This window comes from Phyllostomus discolor, chromosome 6, assembly GCF_004126475.2.
Source record: "Phyllostomus discolor isolate MPI-MPIP mPhyDis1 chromosome 6, mPhyDis1.pri.v3, whole genome shotgun sequence".
In the NCBI taxonomy this organism is placed as follows: Eukaryota; Metazoa; Chordata; class Mammalia; order Chiroptera; family Phyllostomidae; genus Phyllostomus; species Phyllostomus discolor.
Window position 1 is genome coordinate 49,516,721 of NC_040908.2, and position 18,176 is coordinate 49,534,896.

At 45.2% G+C, this 18,176-nt stretch overlaps 1 long non-coding RNA gene across 3 annotated transcripts in view; it reads left to right on the forward strand.

Moving 5' to 3' along the window:
• LOC118501132 overlaps positions 1-18,176 on the forward strand; it is a 143,416-nt gene that overhangs the window by 83,450 nt on the left and 41,790 nt on the right. For all 3 annotated transcript variants that reach the window (XR_004903729.1, XR_004903730.1, XR_004903731.1), the window contains one exon: positions 13,113-13,255. This is a non-coding gene — a long non-coding RNA (uncharacterized LOC118501132). The remainder of the gene's footprint in view (positions 1-13,112; positions 13,256-18,176) is intronic.

Consider the following 18,176-nt stretch of genomic DNA (forward strand, 5'->3'; position numbering starts at 1 on the left):
GTGGTACTGCCCAGATAGGGCCCCCTCTTCAGCTCCAGCTTGGAGCAGGATTAGAATCTTACCCCCTGAGTGACCTCACCATTATCTCCTACTCTCCTGGCTTCTCGTGAGAGGCACACATGCCCTGTCCCCAGTCAGTGGTCCCAGTCAGCATGAGACCAGCAGTGAGGCTTCCAGAAGGGAGTTCTGATGTCCCTCATTGTCTGGTCAAATGCTTCCCAAGCCCTGAGTGAGGGGTGCTGGAGTCTGATGTCAGAACCTCTACTCCCTCCTGTGGTTGCTGCATGGGCGAAGTCTAGGAAACTGTCATTCCACTTCCAAGCAGGGTTCCCTCCCTGAGTTAAAGAACCTTTTAGGTGTCCTCATAAGGACTTGTAGATTTGGGAGGCCTTCTCCTAGCAGAGGGGGCAAACCCCAGTGAGCAGATTGTGTTCTTGGCACACTAGTTCCTGCCTGGGGCAAAGCAGGGTTTGCCTCCTGCTCCCTTCTCACCTTCTGGGCAGCTGTGCTGCTCAGGAGGACAGCCACTACTGATGGCTAAAATGTCCCCATACCCATTCATCCCAGACACATGTAGAGTTACTCATGTGGGAGGCAGCCCAGCTGGGACTGCTGCCTGTAGGGCAGAGCTTTCTGTGCTGAATCTTGATTAGGGTTCATATTAGATACCCTGTTTGTATTCTCAAGTGAAGTCATCTGCATATGGGGACCTCTATGTCCCATTCAACACTCAGGCCTCCAGCCAGGCCCGCCTGGCCCCCATGTCCACAGGTCTAGTCTAGGATGACTGCTTCTTTCCCTGGTTTTCCCCTGGGCTGCTCATATTTAATTTATTACATGCCATAAAGTTTGCACTTTGAGTCTAGACATCCCATACTTCCCCTCCAAATCTGATGAAAATCCTACCCCTCATTATTGTATTTACAGATTTGAGGCATACAGCAGAAACAATTGTACTTATAAATTTATATTTCTTCCTGATTTCTGGGTTAATGCTACTTACTATCTGAGGCCGGGTTCTGGGTCCGCCTGACTTTCCTGCACCTCCCCTACCACAGGCTTGTGACACAGGTCAAACTACTTAGTTGTCTTCTCCCCCACTGGGCTTTAGCTCTCAGAGAACATGAGCTGTTATGTTCATTTTTTTATCTTTGAACCTGGCACATGAAGTCAGTGCACCATAAATATTTGCTGAGTGGACAGACATATGAATTTTAAACTTCCTAAGGGTGAAAGCTGGGTCTTTCCCTTTCTTATCACTTCCACATTTCACCCCAGCCCAGAGCTGAGCCCACAGCAAAGCTGATGGGTTGGCCAATTGAGGGGAGTGCTGGAGAATCACCTGGAAGAATTTGGACAGGTCAAACTGGATTTTGATCTTCAAGAAAACAAAGAAACTCAAGGTTTGACTCTCCCAAATATCTGAATGCCAGTCAGTGAGAGGCCCAACCCTATCATAGGCGAGTCATGATCCTGAGCAGTGGGAAGAAAAATAAAATAGTAGCTTGGATAGTAAAGAGGGGGGCTTTGCATGGACAAAAGGGTGATCAAGTGCCATGCACTGAAGAATTTGGTTAATCAGCTCTCTGTCCAAGGGTTCAAATCCAAAAGAAAGAGACAGGAAGAGAAGGAAGGAAGAAGGAAGGAAGGAAGGGCGGAAGGGAAGGGAAGGGAAGGGAAGAGAAGGGAAGGGAAGGGAAGGGAAGGGAAGGGAAGGGAAGGGAAGGGAAGGGAAGGGAAGGGAAGGGAAGGGAAGGGAAGGCGAGACTTCAAAGCTAGATCAAACTGGACCTGAATTCCCTTTCCATCTTCTTTAATTGTGGAACTCTAGCCATAATATTCATCTGAGTAGTCCTAGTTTCTGCATCTGTGGAATAAGAATTAGATTAATGTATGTGATGGGTCCCACACTATTCTTGGTACATGATAGACACTCACTAAATAATGGAAACCATTGGTACCATGGCATCATGCTTTGCATGCTTAATTGGTTTGGCTGTAGCTAACATAAACAACTCCCACCCCTCCCCCTCAAAAAAAAATGGTTAGAAGAATCCTTGCCCATGAAGGCCAGGGGAGTTGGGTTTCAGGAACAGGAAGGCTGCCTTTGGGCAGAGGTAGAGCCAGTCTCCTTGTGTGATCTCCAGATAGAGTTTCATTGGCTGGTTTGGATTCTGTGCTGACAGTCAGTCCCACTGGGAATTTAGGAAGATGGAGTTCTCTCTCAAATGTCATCTGAAGCCCCTTCCCAAGCAACCTTTCAATGAACTTTCATTCACTGGCATGCAAACAATCATGTCCAGGGGTGGGGACTTAACTTTAAAATGAGATGTTCAGCCAGGCATGTTCCAAGTATGTTTGGAAACTGCACATGCTCCCTTGGAGGTCTGAGAACTCTTTACCCTTTCCTCGAAGATCTCTGCCTCTGAACCCACCTAACTCGTCTCAAACTGACACTTTCCTAACTCCCCAGAATCTAGGAGAAGGGATCTATAGGGCACAACTTCCATTCCTTGGCCAAGGAAAGTTTCTGCTTTACTGAACATGGTTTAATTCTGTTGGTGTGGATGACATTGGGCAGAATGACCACAGTTCCAGGTGCTTGACCCACAGGGGTCAGTGACATTGCCAGGACCAGTATCCATTCTGAGAGGTACCTTTCTTTTCTCATTGCTCTTATGAGGACTCCAATCAATTAATCCCCACACAGGTAGTAAATTTAAAATTCCAGGAAACTTGCATTTAATAGGGGAAATTTAATGGGACAGGGTGTCTATTTCAAATGGTAACTCGAAAGATTAGCTCTTGCCCTGGCTGGTGTGGCTCAGTGGACTGAATGCCAGCCTGCAAATGAAAGGGTCACTGGTTCAATTCCCAGTCAGGACACATGCGTAGGTTGCAGACCAGGTCCCTGGTTGGGGGCATTCAAGAGGCAACTGATTGATATATCTCTCAGATATCAATGTTTCTCGCCTTCTCTTTCTCCCTCCCTTCCCTCTTAAAAATAAAATAAAGATTAGCTCTTCACTATGGGCCCCCCTGGGCAATTTAGCTCTTGTACCAGAGAGAGAAAGAGGATAAAGGAAGAAAGGAACAAACGAATGAACAAGTGAACTGGTGAGGAAGGAGTATCTCAGGATTCCATCTGCTGCATAAACATATGGCTACCTGCTCTGCCTACAGGGGCTGGATCTGGGGGCAGCTAGGTTCTATCCGCCCCGGCATTATTTCCAAGTAAGGAAAACAATTTTTTTTTAAAGAAAATAATGAGAAGCAGTAAAACGTGTGGCATTTGGGTAGGGGAATTTTTTTCTTTCTCTTTTCTGTATTTGAAATAATAATAATCCACAAGCCACAAAATTCACCCTTTAAAGTGCATAGTTCAGTGATTTTTAGTATATTCACAAGGTTGTATAACCATCAACACTATCTAATTCCAGAACATTTTCATCACCCCAAAAAGAAACTCTGGACCATTAGCAGGCACTTCCTACTCCCCAGATCCTGGCAACCACTAATCTACTTTCTGTTTTTATGTATTTGCTTATTCTGGACATTTCATATGAATAGAATCATACAGTAAGTGGCCTTTTGTGTCTAGTGTCTTTCACTTAACATAAAGTTTTCAAGGGTCATCCATGCTCAAGCGTGTATCAGTACTTCATTCCTGTTTATACCTGAACAATATTCCATTATATAGGGGTACTATATTTTGTTTATCCTGATGGACATATGAATTATTCTGACTTTTTGGGTATTATAAATAATATTGGCATGAGCATTCTTGCCAATTTTAAGTTTTATTAAATATAATTTTAAGTATAAGTTACCTTTAGTGTACATATGTTTTCAGTTCTTTTGAGTATATACCTAGTAGTGGAATTGCCAGGTCATATGGTAATTCTGTGTTTAAATTTTTGAGGAACTACCATGGGTTGGGGATTTTTGATACTTCCCCCCTATTATTAATAACATGTTCATGTTATTAATAACAGTATAAGAAATAAGAAAATTTATAGTATATATAAATGTATTCAGAAGAAAATAAAATTCACTTTATATGACCCATTAATAAATACCTTTAATATATTGATATTTTTCCTTGTTGCTTAGGTACGTCATTTAAAAGTTGTATTGAGCTTAAAATATATAGTTTTGTGTCCTAATTCTTTCACTTTACTATTTATTGTAAACATTTTCCACATCAACAAATATTATAATGTGATTCTTTCTGACCACATTCTATCATCATTGGGTACATTGTAACTTATTTGGTCTACCTGATAGACATGTAGATAATTTCTATTTTGTGCTTATCCTAAGTTGTGCAATATCCTTGTACATAAGTGCCTATCTACATCTCTGATAAGTTTTGAAATAAATTCTTAGAAGTGAAATTCAGTGTAAGAATGTGAACATTTTAAACATTAAAACTTTTCTCTTGAAATAATTTTAGATTTACAGAGATAGTACAGAGAGATCTCATGTACCCCTCACCTAGCTAGTATTTTACCTAACCAGAGTATAGTTGTCAAAACTAATAAGTTAACATTGGTATGCTACTACGAACTAAACTCCAAGCTTTATTTGGCTTTCAACAGTTTTCTTACTAATGTCCCTTTTCCAATCCAGGAATCAATCCAAGACACCATGTTATATTTAGGGTGTGAATACTTTTAAGCATGTGTGTATACAAAGTTGTTTTAATTTATATTCCCACCAATACTGTAGGGGAAAAAAGACTTTGCCAACCTAATAGGCATAACAGCTACAACAATGACATAAATTTAGTGTGCCTCTGGCTTCCATTCAAGCTGACATGCAGTGTCAGGTGAGCACACAGAAAGCTGTAACTGTATCTGGCAGTCACCAAGGCAGGGCAGCCCCCACCCCAAGCCCCGGGGAGGGTGGGCCTGCCCAGATGCACCCTCGGGCCTTCTTTCTGCCTTGGAGGCCTGTCTGGTGGGGTAACCTGGGTGAGAGTGAGTGATGGTCCCCAAGAAAGTGGACTCAGCTGGCAGCCAGACAGAGTGGGCAGTGATGTGCTATAAAGATCACTGTCTAGGAGTCAGGAGATTCGGGGTTTCATCCTAGTTCTTACTAACTGTATGAACTTCAGCAAGTTGGTCCACTTTCTGAGTTCTAGTTTTTTTAACAGGCAGAATCTCAGGGACTGAATGGATGATTGGGAAGATGATTTGTATAGCACCATACAAATGGGTAATACAATCATAGGGAACGATGTCACAGAGGGGACAGAAGTGCCTTATGTGGATAGTGTGAATCTCAATCCACCATCCCAAGAGGGCAAGAAACACTCTTGAGATGAACTCAGTTCCAATCTTGAACTCCCATCTTGCCTACTGGGGAAGAAATCCCATTGTGGTCATTATAGGCCCCCTCTTGGTAAGGGTCACCCAGAACCCAGAAGGCTGATGGGGCTGCACAAGAAAGGGGCACTTCTGTGGGCAGTACACTCTCATGGGCCCAGGTGCCCTGCAAAGCTCAGACTCTGCTCCTAGGCTATGTTTGTGGTCTTTGTGCCCAGGGCCCTGCCCCCTCATCTTCGAGGCCTACCATTTCCTGGAGGTGCAGCACCCAGGTCTCCATTCTTTTCCTGCACCCCGGTCCCTCTCCCTGTCATTTCTTTCCTCCCAAGGCACCCTTGAGACATTCCCTCAGAGTCTATAAGGATCCCAGGCTCAGGAAAACAGGCTAAGGACAGAAGGGCCTGGGGGTGGCTTCTGTCTGGTCCTGATACTCAAAGAGGACAGATCCAAGACCTTGGAATGGTGAGGGAAAGACAAAACACAACCATCTAAACACAAATTAACATCTGAGGAAATAATGGCCACACCAGGAAATGGGAAGAAATGGGAAGATATGTCCTCTTGTCCCAGTACTGTCACAAACCTGCAGCGTGGCCTCAGGCATGTCACCCATAGTCTCTCAGCCTGTTTCCTCAGCTGTGTGAGGAGCAGGTGGGTTCCATAACCTCTAAAGCAGCTGTGGTACTCGCAGTTCTAGGATCAGTCACTTCCTGGGAGGGTCAAGGCTGTCTTTTATTTTGGAGTTCCTGGCCTTTACCAGCCATGTGACTTGACCAGGAAGATTCTTACTGAGGGCTGTTGTTGGTCTAATCTGTGAGAATTTTTTTTTGTAGCTCTGTGTAATCATCATAGTAAAAGTAAGCCAGCTTTTGGCTTGGCCTAAGTGCTCTCCCTGCATTATCTCATTTAATCTACACAACTGCCTGCTGGGTTGGCCCTAATGTTTTTGTTTTATGAAAGAAGAAACAGATGTCATGTAGCTTCCCCACAGCCACCGGGTAGGTGAGGGGCAGAGCTGGCCTGACTCTGAAGCTGAGCTTTTCAGCCCTCTGGGCTGTGTTCCCTTGGGAGGTCAGGAGGACTCAGAAGGCAAATATCCTAGGACAAGTATGTGACTATCCTCAGAATCAAGTCTGGGAAAACCCTTCCTGAAGGGCTTCCCAGGTTCTCCAGTCCCCTGAGTCCTGAAGAGGTGAGGAGGGAGTGTTGGGGACATGAGAGCGCCATGGGGGTGAGGTTCTCCAGGGGTGAGAGCAAGCATTTCCCAGAGCTCTGGGGTTGCTGCCTGGATGCAGGGCCCAGACCCTGCCTGAGTGCCTGACCTGCAGAGGGCTGTCCTCCTTTCTTCAATGGTGGGACAGGCCTGCACCAGTTGTGTTCATGCAGAGGTGGTCTGAGAGCATCTCAGCCTGCTCCCTGCTGGGCAGCAGCGTCTGGGTTTGTGTTTGGTCTCTGGGCAGACACATGCCACTGTCATCACTCACCACCCAAGGGTGGGGACCCATATCTGGGCTCACCATCTAGAGATAGATCCAAGGCAGCCTGGGATGGTTCAGGTCACAATAACACAACAAGCCTACCCCTCAGTGATTCTGTCACATCAGTCCTTCCACTCCCATCTTAGTTACTCCTATTTCTCATTTCCATCTTTCTCCCCTTCACCCCAAGGGCTAAAAATTGGCTTGGAGAAAGAGAAAATTTCAAGACTTGTGACCCCAAATATGCATTTTACCCAAATTTTCTGATGGACTTGTTGGGAAATGGTAGCTTATTCACCAAATCTTAAGCCAGTTTTGGGGGTTATATTAACAAAAGGCATGCTAGGCCCTTTCTTTCTATTTGTACTCATTAAGCCTTTTCCTGGGTGGTACTGGGCCAGGCTCTGTACACTGTGGAAATCTAAGACAGAAGTTCTACAGGCCATCCTTCATTTTACAGAAGGAAACAAAACAGCCAGCAATGCTAAGGAGCTCACCCCCAGGTCACACAGCTACTTGAGGGGCTATTGTGGGTTTGGAACTTGAGGTTCCTGCCTCTCAACTCTGTGCTCTTTCGACAGCATCTTACACAACTTACAGTATGGTCAGCAGGCAGGAATGACACCTCTGCAGCAATTACAGAACTCAGAGAGGGGAGCAGAGTTCCCCTTGCTGGTGATTTCCCACCCACAGTGGGCTTGCTGCCAGTGTCTTTATGTTGTTTACTTATACATGCTTGTCTGGAGGTTGTAATTTTCTTTTGAGACAATGGAAAATCTCATAATTAACAAAAAATGATTAGGTGAAATTGAATTCTTACATTTTTGCCCAGTTTGTGCTTCTGCAGTGTGTGTGTATGTATGCGTGTGTGACACTCTGACCCTGGAGGGAGATAGGGATCTGCCATGGTTGTTCACTGCTGAGGTGGGGTCTCTGGATGAAACAAAAGAGGCTGGTAAAGGGTTTTCTTAACCCAGAAGTTCAGGTTTGGGAAGCTTCTGACTTGCTGTCAATGTCATTCATTCATTTGCTCAAATAATTCTGGAGAGCAATCAACAAATAATTATCTAAAATCGCCTCTGGGCAAGGGCTCAGTGTCAGGTTCCTGGAAGGCTGTGTTTCATAGCCAGGAATGTGTCTTGGTTAATATTGTCTCCTGAATAGGAGGAGAGTCTCCAGGGGGGGTCCCATGGCTTGTCCGAGAGCTTCCACTCAACATCAGGGCTCTGCAGTGGACTCCTGGCTGGTTCCAGACCCTTGGGATTGGGAGTGGGTGAAGGCGGCCCAGCCACGTTGCTGTCTGTCTCACCAAGATCAGATTGGAGTGAGTGGGGTACTATAGGGCTGGGCCTGGCTGCCAGGGAAAACTACCACCACAGCCCTTCTGGGAAGCCAGCGGCTGTGAGCAGGGACTGCAGAATCATGGGTTTCCACCCCTCCCTGACTTATACCCAACTTTTCATCAGAGAAGATGAAACAACTGGACCCACCATCCAGAAATGAAACCAGGTTTAGATCTCACAAGAGATCAGAACAGTGTCAAAATGGAAGCCTAGAGACCTGGGCCCAGCAGGACGCAGGTCTCAGAGGTCTCCCATCCTGGGTCAGGGCCTCCCCAGCCTACAGAGTGGGAGAGAGGGACTGACTGGGCAGAGCTGCAGCTGGGTCACATTTCTAACTCCTGTTTTTTTGGAGCTGAGTCGGACAGATTTTATCTTGCCTATTTTGACCCTCCATGAAGCAACAGCTAGAGCATGGGGGAGAGAAGAGAGCAGCAAGCATGCTCGTTCTTCTTTTGGCCCATTTAGCAACTTCCCGTAACTTTTGAGTAAGGACAGGTATTTCCCTTTGTGTCCTGAGGCATGCAATCTCCAACATATGCTTGTGGCCCCAAGGACGTCTAGAAAGGGACCCTGGCTCAGCCCAAAAGCAGATTCATTGACAATGGGGAAAGGGTCGGGGGACATCAAATAGGCAGCCTTGGCCATTCTTTCATGTTCATCTGACCCATCATTCAATAAATAATTTGGGGGTACCTCCTATGTGCCTGGCACAATGAGGGGGATTCTGGCTCATGTCTCCTTCATGTTCCATTCCTTCCCCCTTTATTGCTTAGCAAGGTCCACATTTTACCAATGAAAACATGAAATCACAGGGAGAAAACCATGGACTTGGTCTCTGTCTCTAATCTGGTAGCAAAGTCTCTTGGCAAATTCAAATGTATCTTTTACAAACAGTCTGTCTTTTCCTCAAGTAATTTTGGGTGCTTTCCAAATTTACCTATTTGTTCAAGGATGGAGGAGGAGCTGCCAGGCACATGACCAGAGCCTGCTCTGTGCTTGAGGAACAGGCTTGTCCCCAGGAGGTCTGGGGGCTGTCAGACATGGGTGCAGGGCAGTTGGTTGACAGGATGTGACAGGAATGTAAACACGCCATCAGCCCATGACCCCATATCCTGGGACAGCCTGGCCTCACAGCTCCATGCCCTCCTCAGCTACCTGATGCTGTCATTCTCCAGAATGGTTCTCCCTTGGCTCTAAATCAATTCCAGAATCCCCACTTTGTGATTCCAGCATTTTCCTTTACAGAGTTTTCATCCACAACTTCCACCACCCCTGCTCTTGTTCTGGAGGTTCCCCAGCACCCTCCCCTCCAGCCTATCCTCACCTCCCTCTCCTGAAGGCCCCTTTTCCTCACATCAGACACGTCTTCCCCAAATCTGCCAATCCATCTCTCTTCTGTTCCTCCACTGTCCCTGACCAGGCTAAGACATCCCAGCTCTGGATCAGGTTAACCTCCTGCCACCCTCATCTCCCCAGCGGGGAGATTGGAGCTGCTATAAACTAGGCCTCCAATCACAACCAAGCCTCAGCCAGCCAGCATCAGCCTTTCCCCTTTCCCTCGAATTCTTCCAAGCCTCTTTTGTGGTCATCTACCCCATAACTTGTCCAGCACACTTCAGGCAAACATCCCAAATCCCACTTCTCTGAGGAATCAGAGGTTACCAGTTGGGGAGCACCCTGCTGTGGCAGCCATGGAGGGGTGCTGCACAGTCCTCCCTGCCAGAGGGAAGCTGGTAGGTTGGGGGGAGCATGGTCAGCTGGCAGCCCCCAGCTGCAGCCAGCAGTGAGCATGGCAGGGGTGTGAGGGCTCAGCCACTTCTGCCCCAGGTCTGAGGCTCTGCCTGCCTGTTCTTCTGCCTGCTTTCCATGCGAAAGCTTTCTGTGCCTCCTTCGGCTCCCTCTCCCTCTCTTTCACAGGTGTCACCACCCCACTAAATCTCTTATATTTCTAACTCCATTTGGCATCTGCCTCCCAGAGAATCTGTACTGACACCCACCTTCCTGGCTTGTCACTCTGAATATTCCCTGCCTGGGTTCCACCCTCCTGGCACATCTCTGTAAAGGCAGTTCTTCCCCAGGCCCAAGGCTGGTATTTCAGCTGGGCTGTGGATTGGCTTCCTTGTTTGTCCCCATCAGGTCCCCATGCCCCTGGTAGCCATCATCCTGGCTCCCAGTCTCCTCCTTCCCTTTGCTGCCCTGCGCTTTTCCTTGTCATCCACTCTTCCTTCACCCAGTGTCACCAGGGCTACCAGTGAATCCCAAATGTCTAAAATCCTTGGGTACTTCTCAATCTTGACCACACTTGATCTGTGCTAAACATCCTCTCTTCCCTGAGCCACTCTCCTCTCTCTTCTTCTGGGACCCTGGACTGCTGTCTGCCTCCTTTGTCTCTCACTGATTGTCTCCTCACCCACAGCTGGCCTCTTATACACTGGTGTTCCACAGGGCTTCTGTGGGACTCTCCCCTCCTCTTGGTCAACTCCTGCCCTGCACAAAGGAGGTGATTCCCAAATACTGACTTGCTGATGACTTTCAAAGTCCATCTTTTAGCCAGGAATTTTTCCTGAAGTGTGGATTCCAATGGGTGAGGGGATTTTTCCATGGGTTCCTCAAAACCAGCATGCCCCCAGATGAACTCATGGTCACCCACAAAGCCACACCTCAGTTTCTACTCCAGAGAGTACTACCATCATCCTCGAAGTCACTCAGGCCAGAAGCTGGGGCTGCCCCTTCCCTTCCAGATGGTCACCAGGTACTACTGATTCCACACCTACACTTGCTCCCAAACTGTGTGCTCCTTCCCTCAGCACTACCACTGAGGGCGGCCCACAGCATTTCTTAACTGCACTGCCCGATCCCATCTCTCAACCCAGCATGTTGCTTCTCATCCTGTATCTCTCCATTATGTTCCTCAGATTGAGCTGTCTGAAAGGCCTGTGATTCTGGAGCAGGAAGATTTCTGTTGCTCCCTTTGCCTTCACCACTGCCAGTATCACCATTTTGGCTTTTTCCAAATTTAATTGGCTTTTACCATTTAAACCCTGTGGATCTGGTCTTGCCTCCCTCTTGACCCTTAAGGACTAGCCAAACTGAATCACCCATAGCTCCCAACACAGTACTCATGCCTTGGGGCCTTTGCACCTGCTCCTCTCTGCCAGGAGCATTCTCCCCATCCCTTACCTGGCTAACTTCTACCCACCCATTAAAGATCAGATCAAGGGCTACAAGTCCTGGGAGCCCAAGTAAGGGTGTCTCCCTTCTGCTTTTCTCCAGCACCTCTGCAGGGTACTGTGTACCAGGGGCTGATTGTCCTTGCTTTTGTTCCCTGTTAGATTGAGAGCTGTCTCAGAGCCAGGCTCATTTCTGCATCCCTAGCATCTAGCACAGACCCCAGCACACAGTCGGCACTGAACAAATATTAGTAATGAAGTAATGCATGAATGAGTAAAGGAGTAAATTCTGCCTGGGGTTGGGGTGCTCACAGGGTGCTAACACTTGAGGTGAGTCCAAAGAAGCCCCAAGAATTTGTGAAACAAATCTGAGTGGAGGAGGGCATTCCAGAGACAGGCATGCACAGGGATGGAGGTCTGGGAGAGTGGGATGTGTTACAAAGACTGTAGCTAGTTTTACAACTGGAGCAGAGATCAAGTGTGCAGGACATGCCCCAGATGACTCTGGAGAGGGGACAGTGACTGCTGGGCTCTGAGAAGCCTGGCTTTGCCCAGTTTACAACTGGGTAGGGCATAATGAGTGCTTTAGATGTCATGAGGAAGGCAGCCAGGCTATGGGGGCCTGCGGAGGAGGTGATGGGGATGTGATCCTGAGAAAGCCAGGGGACAGAGAACAGGGGCAAAGTTGAGAGGAAGTGACCTGGTGCTAGAGGTGTGAAGGTGGCAAGGTGGTGACGCTGTGTGGTCTGGCTTAGGTTGCTGGGTGGATGGGGAAGTCCTTCACTCACCAAAATGGCAGCCTGGAGAGGAGCAGGTTTGAGAGCAAGAACATGAGTTCAGTTTTGCTTTTAAGATAAGACCTGAAAAATGTCCTTTGGAAGGGGCCATCAGGTTTGGAGAGCTTTTTCAGGGCCCCATTTAAAGCAGAGCTGGGAGCAGGGGGTCGAATCCAGGTGAGTTCAGATCAGACCAGCTCCTAAGAGCTGATTGTTAAATGTTGAAGAGTTTTATTATGCAGTAGTTAAACATAGCTATTATTTAAAATTAAGTTATATAAAATTACAATTAGGTAAATTATATTAAAAACAAAGATAAATCCTCAAAGCTTATCACTTCCTAAGAATTTTACAACATTTTATTATTTACATTTTTAAGAGTATTTTCATCTATTGTGTCTGTGGAAATACTATGCCATTTGTTACTGTGCTTTTCTTTCTAACTCTGCATTCAGTGACATCATATTAATAGCTTGAAATTGACCATGGTGGAAATATTTACATCATGGAAGTTGGCAAACCCCACAAATCAGGGCTTAATTTATTGCTTGTTGACTGTCTAGACTTAAGAAAGTCATAGAGAAAATGTTAATAAACTTAAATGTATGTTGTGCCTTTAGCCATTACATTGTGAATGGCAGAGAAAAATGAGCGTAAGTTCTTTCACTGTCCAGAAACTATGATTTCATTCAGTAAAGAAGTTGCTCATATCATTGACAAATGAGTGAAGTTCCAATATGTATTTTCATTGTGTCACTTTTTTTCTTATTAGTTGGCACAAACAAAAATTCCAACCAGCGTTCACATAAGAACTACACTCAATTACAATTATAGGTTGGATATGGATTCAGCAAGTCGCTAAAAATCAATAAAAGCCTTTGTAAAACTCAGTTTGCTCTATGCAGTTCACAATAAAGAGTATCATATACTTTATTATTTGTAAGTTGCTACACATCCTTTGTGTCAATAAAATTTATAACACATTCATATATGTACCATTTTCTCTGCTATGTAGGATGCCAGCCATCTTCTGAGAGTGAGAGGCAGAGAAATGAGCTGCTGAGGTGGGTGAGGGGCAAAGAGAAGGGACCTGTGAAGACAAGGCCAACTCTGAAAGATGGGAGATGACAACAGCACCAGAACCACGAAAGCTAGAAGGTAGGGTGTCAATGAGGTTCTGGTCCCAGGCCAAGCCCTGCAGTATGGATTTGTTTTATTAATCTCCTGAGACAATCCTAGGAGGAAACAGAGGCTTGGAGAGGTTAAGTCCTTTATCCCCAGTGCACAGCCAGTTGGTGGCTCAGTCAGGATGTAAACTCAGACAGCCCAGCTCTGTTGACAGGACAGGAGCCTGCACAGCAGCCCCTTTGTCCTCAGCAAAGCCCCTCAGATTGTGGACACTGGAATTGCTCTAGGACAGAGATTGGAAGGACAGGTGTGACCACATATCAAGGACTTGAGGGCATCTGAAGGGCTATCAAAGCCACCCAACGCTTTTGGCCCCTATCTGGTGTCTACCTCCCAGCACATTCCTGCTACCACTCCATAGTGTCTATTGCAGCTAATGTATGAATTGGGGCTTACATTTAAAATATGTTTTTGTTATTTTATTTTCTAATAATTCATTCTTATTGTACTTTTAAAAAGTAAAATACATGACAGATTGGAAATTTACAAAACTGGTGCATTTCCTTAGAACATTTGAGAAGCACTGTTGAATTTACCCTCCTATCACATTGCTCCCCTGCTGGAAGCCCTGAGTGATCCCCACAGGCTGTAGTGGAGGCTTCAAGTGGTGGGTGGGGGCCGGTTTGTGGGCTGGGAGTTTAATTCAGTGTGTCATTACCAGCATTAAGTAAAGAAGTGGAGTGAAATAGAAAATCTCAGAGTATATTGCATGTAGTAAATACATTTGGTTTTACCTATATATAAATATGTACTTATATATTGAATATGTAATATATAGTCAATATCAAATATATGATTTAATTATATAATATACCAGTATTAAATATACAGAAATATACCATATATTAAAAATACACTTTTACAAGCTCTGGCTGGTGTAGCTCAGTGGATTGAGTGTGGGCTGGGAACCAAAGTGTCCCAGGTTTGATTCCCAGCTAGGGTACATTCCTGGGTTGCAGGCCATAACCCCCAGCAACCGCACATTGATGTCTCTCTCTCTCTCTCTCTCTCTCTCTCTCTCTCCCTCTCTCTCTCTCTCTCCCCCTCCCTCTCCTCCCTTCCCTCCCTAAAAATAAGTAAAATCTAAAAAAAAAAAATACACTTTTACATATTTGTAGATAGATTTATATGTAGTATATTATAATGTGTATGTGTACTGGAACATGATGAGAAATGTGTTTCTTACCGTAGTCACAGTAAAAAAAAATTAATCTCTACTAGTCTACCCAATAACGACAGCACTGTCAAGCTTGCCATTCAGAGCCATACAGGAAAGAGTGATTGCTGAGGAAAAGCAGTCAGTGCTTCCGGGGAAAAGCATGAAATGAGCTGGGCTTGGAGGACTTCAGGTTATGGATAAGCAGAGGGAATAACATAAGCTAAGAGGCAGAAAGACCACAGCTTTCAGCCCTAGATTATGCTGGTGCTCCAACTCAGAATGAGTCTGGACCTAGTGTCCAGGAGCTTTCAGGTAGCTTGAGGATTGCAGTCCCAGTGATGACAGCTTAGAGGAGAAATCAGGGGAGACTTCCTGGAGGTGGCGACACCTTCGCTAACATCTGAGGGAAGAGTTGAGTTTTGCCATAAGATCAGGGGAGTAGGAAAGGCTTGCCTGGCCAAGTGAGTGGCTTGTGAAAAGGCAAAGGAAAGCTCATGATGTTTGGGGAAATATGAGCCATTTAGCATAGGTGGAGCATGAACTAGTGAGGAGGCCTCAAGTGCCACCTTGAGAGTCAGGATTTTATTTTGGGATGAGGAGCCATGGAGAAATGTTGACCAGAAGAATGGCATGAGTAGACTTAATCTCATGACTCTAGCTTCCCTGAGGAGAGTGGATTAATGGGGAGGGGACAGGAGGCAGGGAGAGCTGCAGGATGAGGTTGCAATAGTTGGGCCTAAACTAGGGCAGTGGGGATGCAGAGCAGGGCTAAAGGGAGGGAGACTTGGTAGCAGGAGCCAACAGAACATGGCCATCCATCACTCATTGGGTGAGGCAGTAGAGAGGTTCAGGGTGACTCCAGTGGTGCTGACTGGGGAACTAGCTGGGTGGTGGTGCCTTTGCCCAGATGAAGAACACGGGTCTGGGGAGAAGACAGTGCTTTCAATGTTGAAAGTGGCACTTGTAGGTGGATATGGCAGTGTGCAGCTGGAGCAGAGGAGTGAGGTCAGGCCAGGGAGAGTATAGAATGAGAGAAGGGGCTGTCAAGGGAAGCCCATGAAAGACTGAAGGGAGTGGTCTTTTTATTTTTTTAAGTTGTCTTACTTTTTTAATTAGAGCTTACATTGAATATTACTTTGTTTTTTTAAATAAAACTTTTTATTTTGAGATAGGTTCACATGTAGTTGTAAGAAATAATACAAAGAGATCCCAGGTACCCTTTACCTCATATCTCCCAATGGTAAGAGCTTGTAAAACTATAGTGCACTGTCACAACCCAGGTATTGGCATCAATACAATGAAGATATAGAACATTGCCATCTGTACCAGGACCCCTCATATCACCTTTTTATAGTCACACCCACTTCTCGCCCATCCCAACCCCCTCTGTAATCCCTGGCAATCACTAATCTGTTCTCCATTTCTGTAATTCTGTCATTTCAAGAATGTTATCTGAATAAAATCATAACCTTTTGGATTAGTTTTTTTCTTTTTTATGTATTTATACATATATATTTATTTTTATTGTTGTTCAGTTACAGTTGTCCTCATTTTCCAACTTCCACTTCCCTTGTCCCACCCTCAATCCTATCCCCCTTTGTCTTTGTCCATGGGTCCTTTATACACGTTCCTTGATGACCCTTCCCCTTCTCTTCACCATTATCCTCCTCCACATTCCCCTCTGGTTACTGTCAGTTTGTTATTTCAATGTCTCTAGTTATATTTTGCTTGCTTGTTTGTTTTGTTCATTAGATTCCTCTTACAGGTGAGATCATATGGTATTTGTCTTTCACCGCCTGGCTTATTTCACTTAGCATGCTTCCCATTTCCATCCATGCTGTTGCGAAGGATAGGAGCTGCTTCTTTCTTTCTGCTGCATAGAATTCCATGGTGTAAATGTACCACAGTTTTTTGATCCATTCATTTACTGATGGGCACCTAGGTTGCTTCCAGCACTTGGATGTTGTAAATTGTGTTGATATGAACATTAAGTTCTTTTGAATTGGTGTTTCAGGATTATTTTTTTAAATGTATTTTATTGATTATGCTATTACAGTTGTCCCATTTTTTCCCCCTTTATTCTCTTTCACCCTGTATTCCCCTGCCTACCAACATTCCCATGCCCCCTTAGTTCATGTCCATGGGTCATACATGTAAGTTCTTTGGCTTCTCCATTTCCTATACTATTCTTAACCTCCTCCTGTCTATTTTGTACCTATCATTTATGCTTAATATTCTCTGTACCTTTTCCCCCATTCTCCTTTCTTCCTCTCCCTGCCAATAACCCTCCATGTGATCTCCATTTCTGTGATTCTGTTCCTGTTCTAGTTGTTTGCTTAGTTTGTTTTTGTTTTTGTTTTTTTGGTTCAGTTGTTAATAGTTGTGAGTTTGTTGTCATTTTACTGTTTTGATTATCTTCTTTTTCTTAGATAAGTCCCTTTAACATTTCATGTAATAAGGACTTGGTGATGATGAACTTCTTTAACTTGACCTTATCTGGGAAGCACTTCATCTGCCCTTCCATTCTAAATGATAGCTTTGCTGGACAGAGTAATCTTGGGTGTATGTCCTTGCCTCTCATGACTTGGAACACTTCTTTCCATCCCTTTCTTACCTGCAAGGTTTCTTTCAAGAAATCAGCTGGAAGTCTTATGGGAACTCCTTTGTAGGTAACTGTCACCTTTTCTTTTGCTGCGTTTAAGATTCTATTAGCTTTAATCTTGGCTAATATAATTATGATGTGCCTTGGTGTGTGCTTCCTTGGGTCCAACTTCTTTGGGTCTCTCCAAGCTTCCTGGACTTTCTGGAAGTCTATTTCCTTTGCCAGATTAGGGAAGTTCTCCATTATTTTTTTCAAATAAGTTTTTAATTTCTTTCTGTTCTTCTTTTCCTTCTGGTACCCCATTGATTCGGATGTTGGAACGTTTAAAGTTCTCCCAGAGGTTCCCAAGCCTCTCCTCATTTTTTTGAATCCTTGTTTCTTCATTCTGTTCTGGTTGAATGTTTATTTCTGCCGTATGGTCCAAATCGTTTATTTGAGTTCCAATTTCCTTCCCTTCACTGTTGGTTTCCTATATATTTTTCTTTATTTCACTTTGCATAGCCTTCACTTTTTCCTGTATTTTGCTACCATACTCAACCATTTCTGTGAGCATCCTGATTACCATTGTTTTGAACTGTGCATCTGATAGGTTGGCTATCTCTTCATCACTTAGTTCTATTTTTGGAGCTTTGATCATTTGGGCCATATTTTTTTGTCTCTACACATCCATTATGTTAAGAGGCAGAGCCTTAGGTATTGGTCAAGGCTGGGCAACCCACATTGTTGCGTTGTGGTACCATGTATGGGTGAGGGTTTGAGAGGAAACAATGCCACTTGCTCAGCTCTCCACCAGCTTTTGGTCACTTCCTCACTGCCCAAAGCAAATTGGGCCCCTCTGGTGCTGTTTCCTTGGTGGATGGGCTTGTGTACTTTCCAGGACCCTGTGGGTCTCTCCAATAAACTCTCTTGTGAGGCTGGGAGTTTCTCCCACTGCTGCAATTTCCATAGGTTTTTATAGCCAGAGGTTTGGAGCCTTTCTTTTCCTGTGCTGGAACCCTGAGTTGTGCATCCTGTCTCACTACACAGTTGTTCCAGTTTATCTGCACACGAATGTGGGACTGCCTGGTCCCCCAGCTACTGCCTTGCCATGCATCCTCTGTTTTGGCTGCCTGTCTCCACCCCTCCTACCA